We start from the raw sequence: 8,131 nt of genomic DNA, 5'->3' as shown, positions 1-8,131 counted from the left end.
ATGGCATAAAACTTCGCCTCTTTTACGCGTAACGAGTGTACAGCTCATCTCCGAGACATGCGTGGGTGATTACGCATCTAGGGCAAACCGGCACATCGGAGCTGCTGCTTCATGGCAGGTGAATGATCATTTGCGCGTGAAGCATGCCCGGAGCCAATTGCACTATGAATTTTAGTTAACCCGACGTATTGTAGTAGAAAGCAAGAAACCTTCGAAAATCTACACACTACATGGAGTAAATTGCGTAACCCACTAAGAAATCTTTCAAAACATTGCCGTCCTTTGACAAACTTCAAGTACAAAATGCTATGAACTCCTTTCTCGATGCGCAAATTCCTCATAAAAACAGAATATTTCTTGCTCAAAACCGTACATGGGCTTACTGTCAACGCTCTAAATGCAGGTGCAAATACACATATGCGCATGAAAGTTTGACGATTAGGTTATTAGGCTACACAAGAAAAAAAGATTGCTGAAACAATGCATTTGTAGATAACAGAAACGGATCTAAGCTTGCAGTTAAGGCAAGTTGACACAGAAAAACTTTGACGGGCGTGTTCGTATGCGGGTGTCCGTAGTACGTGTAAATACTTTTAAATTGACGAGATCCGTTATTTGTGGGCTCAATATGATGTGATGCCAGAAATGAAGTATTTAGCAAGCATAGCGCGTGGAAAGCGATAGTCGACTTCCTGAATCGACGCTGCTTCACTGAGGTACAGCACGCACACCTGCACCCGCCTAATCCGGCGCACATGTCTGCCGGCCGCCACTGGTCCCCCCTGTGTGGCTGCAGCGCATACAAATGTTGTAGAGGTTGCACTGGCTTGAAATTTTACAGTAACATTACTGAGATCACTGAGAGCCTTCATCGATGCGGCCAGATGATTCCTCAACACGAACACAGTAGCATAAGATCGCCGGCTCATCGAAATGGCAGCAATTACCAGTGGCAGCAGTGGACTCTTCAGCCAGATCACGCAATGATTTTCATCCTTCTCCAATGGCACATTCTTTTCTCCTTTCTGCCAATCCGATACTCTAAAGAGGGGAACATAGGCGACTACTTGTTCCTTAGTGTATCTGGTCTCTCCACCTTTTTCCTTTCTTTCGCTTTTGAGAATGCTCTCCTAAAGGCAGTTAGCATCATCATCTCCGCCCTTAACAGCTTTTGCTTCTTTGCATTCTCTCAACGCGTTGGCGCACATTTCTTGGCACCAATTTGGCAGGGCCACATACAAACGCCCCGTTCGCCCATCGCCCGCATACAACCATGACCAGTAGGTAAGCTGCGTTTTGTCTTGTATTAACGGCCTTGAAAGGACCTTTATATGCGGTGCCCGCAGCATTGAGTGCAGCTTTTATAGAAGACAGTATGCAAAACTTGACCAAGAGTGCAAAAGCCCTATCCTCAAATTGTTGGAATATCGAAGCTGTGTATAATCCATAAATGTTTCCCGCATTTGACATAATGTCGCGTGGACACTACAATTTTGTCATCTTATTTTATGTTGCTTTTGTCCTTGTGTTTCTCAAAATTTTGCACCTTTCTAGAATATTAAGAAATGTATATTTTAGAAAATGTACTCACTGCAGTCACTGAACCTGGACGTTTCTTTTTAGGTTTAACAAACAGCTCCAAAATCAGTGAAGTGGTCCTCCCCATGCCCTCCGCAAAAAGAATTCTCCATTATCGTGTACTTAAATAAAAATTTTCCAGAAATCTCTCCCTCTCATCTTAAAATCAATTCACTTCCACCAATATCGTGTGTAAATATTTATAATAAATTAGGCCGAACTGTTTTATTGGTAACTGCTAAAGGAAGAGATGCTATGTTGTTCTGTATGAAGGGGAGGGCCAATACACTGATGATGTTATAAACACACAGACATGTGTTGAACAAGGGGCAACATATTTTTGAGATCCACCAGACTGCGGAGCGAGGCATAATGTCTACAGTAACATTGTGCTCATTAGCTGTGAAATGAAAATATTGAACTTATAACTATGTAGAAATGTGCATTGACAGGTGTTTTGAACAGATTCTTAAAAATAAAAGGTTTCTAGAAGTGCAGGGAAAAGACACCCCTTTTTAGGTTGAATACTTGCAGTATTGTAGGACACTATTCTTTCTTTAGGTTTACATGAAGAGGTGCAATCGCATCACTTGTCAAAATCAGTTTTCGTAATATGTGAATTTCAAAGAATATAACAACAAACGCAAGTGGCCACTTCAGAAAATAAGAGATCCCGACGAAAACAGGTTCGCGTGTTCAGCGCCTATGAACACTCAATCACACCGCGTGTTTTTCTTCTGTAACAAACTTCAACAAACGCTCCTTGCAGGGCTTTCCGGAACTAGTGAAAGAAATAGAGGAGAGCCTTTTGTATGGAAAGACAGTCAAGAACTCACAGCACAAGATTGTTCCAGAATACGGTGGTGTCCACCTGTCCATAATCAAGGGTTTCGAAGCCGTGACTATCATATCCGGCATCAACGAACCGTAAGTCCGCAAAAAATTACATAGGTGCTGACCCTGCCGGAATTCTGGAAGATTGTTTTTCTCTGATAATTTCATAAGAAGCACGCTTAAATATACCATTGTACCTATTACTTATGATACCCTATTGACACGTAGTAGTGACGGTGAAGAAAGCAGCGAAACTGGAAATGAAGAAACTGGCCTTTTGTGGGGCGAGCTTGTGCCCTCAAAAACAGGCAGCACTCAAAGAGCGGTGACAGCGGCGAACATAGTCGGCGATTGTAAAAAAATCTGATCTGCCGGTCAAGCGCGTCAGCCTTTATACACGAGTCATCGAAGGTTCCAGAGTAATCGGTGGTGCCCGCGTGTCTTCCCGAAACTTCTACGCAATTCGCGTCACACACGAAATCAGATTACACAAGCTTCGGTGACAGCAGAACCATCGATAACATTCGAGAAACTTCGATACATGCGGGTGCGTGCCGCGCTGAGCGACAACATTCGGTAGACGATCAAAAGCACTCCCGGGTACAAGATCAACAAGTCCATGTGTCACTATTTACTAGTTAGTACTGCTGCAGTAGGTAAGAGTAGAGTTAGTCATACAAAAAATTTAGCCATATGCATACCGATTACTTAGCTTTCAGTTCTACAAAATGTTTACAAATCACCTCTTGCAGAAAGGAAACTTCTTGACCGTGAGCTGAAATATTCGACGTGGCTGTCAATACTACCACGAGAAATCGAAACGTATAATGAACAATTTAAAAAAAGATCCACTAATAATGTCTTCGCGTGAAACTAATTTTCGCGTTGACAACAGCTTTGAGACATTTCTGAAAGTGTGGAATGAAATAATGAGCATTCAAGATACGCCTGTGCTTCACTGCATAAAAAAACGTCTCCAATAAGTATTGCGAATGACAGTGTATTTTTATGCTGAATTTACTCGCAATTCGACCCGCTAACACATTTTCCGTCGTTTATTCTCAATTCGACAGGCTAACACATTTTTCCTCGTTTCCGCATCCTCCCACCTCACACCCTCTCTCCTTTAGAAGAACCCCACTTATATATGCTGTGGCGAGGGAAGCATACGTCGCCTTGAAGAAGACAAGTCCACTTGTCGAAACGTTGGCTCCTGCATTCACGTTGTTCACATTTTGCTCATCGTCTTGAATTTCCATCTACCGCATTCCCCGTCTTTTATGCTGAATTTGGCGGCACATATATCCCAACTGGTGTCATACTGGAATTCCAAATAGGTACGCGACAGGAACTCACCGGCTGCAATTTGTAAATTGCAAGATTACCTGTATAGTAATATTTCTGACGGTGATTAGGGAATTTTGGGTAATTTCCTTTGTATGTGTTATTACTCCAAGGTATATGAAATGTGAGTTCGATAAAAGCTTTAACTAGTCTGACCATTAAGTACTAACTAAGATGACCAATTTTTTATATGTGTTAGTTACTCAAGCATGTGAACACCGGTTTAGATAAAAAAAGTAACTAGTGCAACAAAAAAGTAGTTACGATGACCACCTTTTTTTAGGGTCCATACCTGAATGAATGAGTGAAGGAATAAGAACAAGGTTTTTTACACATGGGGACGTTTTTTTGGACTGAAGGCTCCTCTCTTTCTGTTTTGTTTATATGCTTAAATAATCGTAACGTTCGAAAAAAATCGCATTAGAAACCTACTCTCAATATATCTAGATTATACCGATGTCCTGGCCCTGGGTATATTAAGCAAAGCCATATCTCCGTTCCAATGTATTTACTTACGGGCACTCCTGGTGGTCTTAAACATATTCCAGTCAGGTTTCAGGAATACGTATAAGAAGTCTGCGAATATTTTTATTTATTTTATTTATTTATTTGTACATACTGCAGCCCCTATATGGGGCTATCGCAGGTGTGGGTTAGACAAAAAAAAAGTCATACAAGAAACCAAGTAAACAATAACATTAAAATTCACAAGAAATAAGGCAGATGACACAAATGAAACTCAAAATAGCAGCAACACTGAGAATCAGTACAAAAACGAGAATGAGTAAATACACTGTAATAACAAGAAAATTAATAAAATCAGGTGTGGTTAACTTTTAACAGGAAATCGTGTAATGGCAGTGACCTAATTGTTCCGGGAATTAAGTTCCAGAATTCAATGGTATGTGGGAAAAAGCTGTATTTAAATTTATTAGATCGAGCAAAGTAAGGCTTAATATTAAGGTTATGGTGACTCCTACTTGACCGAGGAATGTCTGAAGAAATATATATGGGATGTGAGACATGATAAGAAAAATTGACGATGCCATGCAGAAACTTCAATGACTCAATGTGACGGCGTATGGATAAAGGGGTTAGGTTCTAAGAAGATAAGGCACGAGAGGGTGAGAAATAGTGATCATAGCGACGATATATGAACCTAATAAATTTTCGTTGTATGCTCTCAATGGAGTTAATGTCGCACTGCTCATGAGGGTTCCAGACAGGAGAAGCATAATCTACGATTGGGCGAATTAAAGTTTTATACATTAGTAACTTAGTTTCCTTTGGAGAATTCTTAAAATTGCGCCTCAAATACCCGAGCTTCCGGAGTGCTTTAGTGCAAATGAAATTAATGTGTTGTGACCAGGACATGTTAGTGGTAAATATGACGCCAAGATACTTGTATTCTGAGACCCTGTGCAAGGTTAACTCGTTGAAAGTGTAATTGGTCAATGAAGGAGAGGCACCATTAGAAAATGACATTATCACAGTTTTAGTAAAATTAATTTTCATTTGCCAAGTGTTGCGCCAGGTACAGAAGCTGACAAATGAGGAATTTAGTTCAAGATTATCGTCTGGTGCGTTAATCACACGATACAAAACACAGTCATCCGCATAAAGGCGTATTTGTGAAGTGACGTTTCGAGGTAAGTCATTAATGTATAGAAGAAATAGTAAAGGACCAAGAACTGACCCTTGGGGTGCACCAGATGACACGTCAACTGAAGAAGAATTAGTTGAACTATAAGATACGCATTGTGACCGATGAGAAAGGAAACTGGCAATCCAACTAACCAAGTGAGAATTTTTCGTGATCATCTTAAGCTTTATTAAGAGATTAGAATGCAGTACAGTAGCGAAAGCCTTGGAAAAATCTATAAATATAGCATCGATCTGGGTGCCGATATCAAGGGCACAGAGGATGTCGTGTGAGAATTCTGCTAGTTGTGTTAAGGTGCTGAAACCTTTCCTAAAACCATGCTGAAAGTTAGAAAGTATGTTATTAGATTGCAGAAATTCCACTATATGTTTGTGAATTATGTGCTCCAGCATCTTACATGAATATGATGTTAATGAAATAGGTCTATAATTAGATAAGAGCTGCTTATTACCGGATTTGAATAATGGGTGTACTTTGGCCAGCTTCCATGAGGATGGAACGATGCCGGTATTGAGGGACTTTTGAAAGATGATGGTTAGGTAGCGAGCATACCACAATGAACAACGAACGAGAAAAGGATTGGGTATACCATCAGGACAGGTTGATTTTTTAGTGTCTAACTTTAGTATTAGGTTTAGTACACCATGCTCATCAATCATGATATCAGTAATCGGAGTTGTCACTTTAGGAGGGTCAAAGGATGGAACTTCGTGGGTATCTGATTAAAAGACAGATTTAAAGTAGGCATTAAAAGCATCAGCTGTTATTAACGGATCATTAGTTGTTTCATCATTGGCGATTATAGATGCCGATGTAGACTCTGTTGGCAAGACAGAGCGCCAAAATTTGCGAGGATTAGTTTTTAGAAGATTTCCTAACTGGACATCGAAGAAACGATCTTTTGCCGATTTCGTAAGTACTCGCAGTTCTTCCTTTGCCCTTTGCCTTTTAGGCTTGATATGGATGTACGTTCAATGATAAATCATGAAAAACAAGAAATCCCGAATAAAACAGATTTTTAGGTTTCTTTTTTAAGTTATAGTAACGAAAAATTTCTCATCAATGTTCCAATTTCCATGAAATTGCTGCAGCTAATGGACATCTTGTAACTCAAAGAAGTACCGCTTATGTTGCTCAATGGTTTCCGTATTTTGTATTCCTGCGCGGCGCGCAAGTGAAAGAATCTGATTATCTAGTTGATCCTCAATATATATCACAAAGGTTCACATACAATATTTGGACATGTGTCCCACGTATTCGAACTCCGACTAACTTACAAGTGTGTGGAAGATTGTTCAAACAAATAGGTGCAGTTCATGAAAGTTGTGTGACACGTGTTCACTTGCATTGTCTTCATGTAGTCCCGCTTTCAATATCTGAAATATAGTGCGAACTTTGCGCCCCTCCCATGGATGTACCCTTCTTCGTCATTTTTTTTTCGCCCTTCCCTGTTATTTGCTCAAAAACAGGTACAGATACCTGTAAAACGGTTGCAGAAAAGAGCTAACGTTTTACAGGACCATAATTTCACCTGTTAGTTTTATATGACACACAGCGAACGCAGAATCTTGTGTTTTGTGATTTTACCTGGAGCTCCTTTCCGAAGTAACCGGTAATAATACGTTGAATTTTTCTTCACTTTGCGCTAAAACGTAAGCGGAACGAGATTAAGAGGGATTGGCCTTCCACTCAAAGTGCGAAGCGAAGCACAAAGAATGAAGGGAGAACGCACGTCTTGGCGCGCGTGCAGGTTTGGAAGCAAGAAGGCTTCAGTACCAGGCCTCATCATGAACAACTACATGAGCGCGTTCGCAACGACACCCGACGTGCCAAATGGTCTTAAAGGCGGCAAGCAGCCTAGGACATCCATGGTCGCCGTGTTCGCCAAGCGCGACGACCAGCGAGTCCTCCGTTTCCAGGCGGGGGCCGGAGGAGGAATTCCAGGAATGTGGGCTTTGGCTGAGGTAAGCGATGTGCACAGAGATAACGAAAAGCAGACGTGGTAAACGCGGCTGCCGTTACCCATTTTCATATTGGCCTCGAGCTCCACCACTGAAAAAGCTAGCGCCACCGTCGGCGTGACGTGCTAGGAAAGATCACGTGGACATAGCGGCCTTGTCGGCTGCTTCGGGAGCCCCGAAGCGAGCTGAAAACGAGAGTTTCAATTCCCTCGTACGCTGCGGTCCTCATTTAGTGGCGAAATTTTCCCGCTTCGAATGTCTCCTTTACAACGCATAAAAGCACTACAATAGGTAGTGGCTGCCTTTGAAGGCGCGCAACATGGTAGGCTGCTGCTCGGTGCCACAATGCCGGATGTACGCAACGGAGCCCGCAGTCAGCCTTATTCACATGTAGCCGCAGGACAAGCTGCGTGAAGTGTGGCTCGCGAAACATAAAACCGGCAAACATCGGCTACAACTCGGGTATGCAGCAAGCACAGACGCGAGGAAGATTTCTGCTACGGCGCCCGGTCTGCGATGCTCTGAAAACGCGCACTGAGACGCTCGCCCGAGTCCGCTGCCCGACTAATGTCATGACTGTTTGGTCTATGAACTTGTCGATGTTATAGATACTGGCAAGTTGAGTGGAGTGGAAAGGCAGCGGTAAGAAGCACATTTTAAAAAGCATGGCATATGGTAATGTTTGTGTTATGAATTAATGCATGCACTGGATTACAAAAAAGGAGCAGCGGGAAAATGCACGCTGAGAACA

General features: G+C 41.9%; 1 long non-coding RNA gene across 1 annotated transcript; it reads left to right on the top strand.

Annotated features, from left to right (window-relative positions):
* Positions 1–213: 213 nt before the first annotated feature.
* Positions 214–7,379, top strand: LOC139054069 (uncharacterized). The gene is made up of 3 exons (XR_011511009.1): positions 214–1,284; positions 2,348–2,505; positions 7,170–7,379. It is a non-coding gene; the product is annotated as an uncharacterized lncRNA (long non-coding RNA).
* Positions 7,380–8,131: the final 752 nt, after the last annotated feature.

Source organism: Dermacentor albipictus, unplaced genomic scaffold (assembly GCF_038994185.2).
Source record: "Dermacentor albipictus isolate Rhodes 1998 colony unplaced genomic scaffold, USDA_Dalb.pri_finalv2 scaffold_561, whole genome shotgun sequence".
NCBI classification, from domain to species: domain Eukaryota; kingdom Metazoa; phylum Arthropoda; class Arachnida; order Ixodida; family Ixodidae; genus Dermacentor; species Dermacentor albipictus.
Note: the sequence above shows the minus strand (reverse complement) of the source record. Positions and strands in the feature narration are given on the sequence as shown.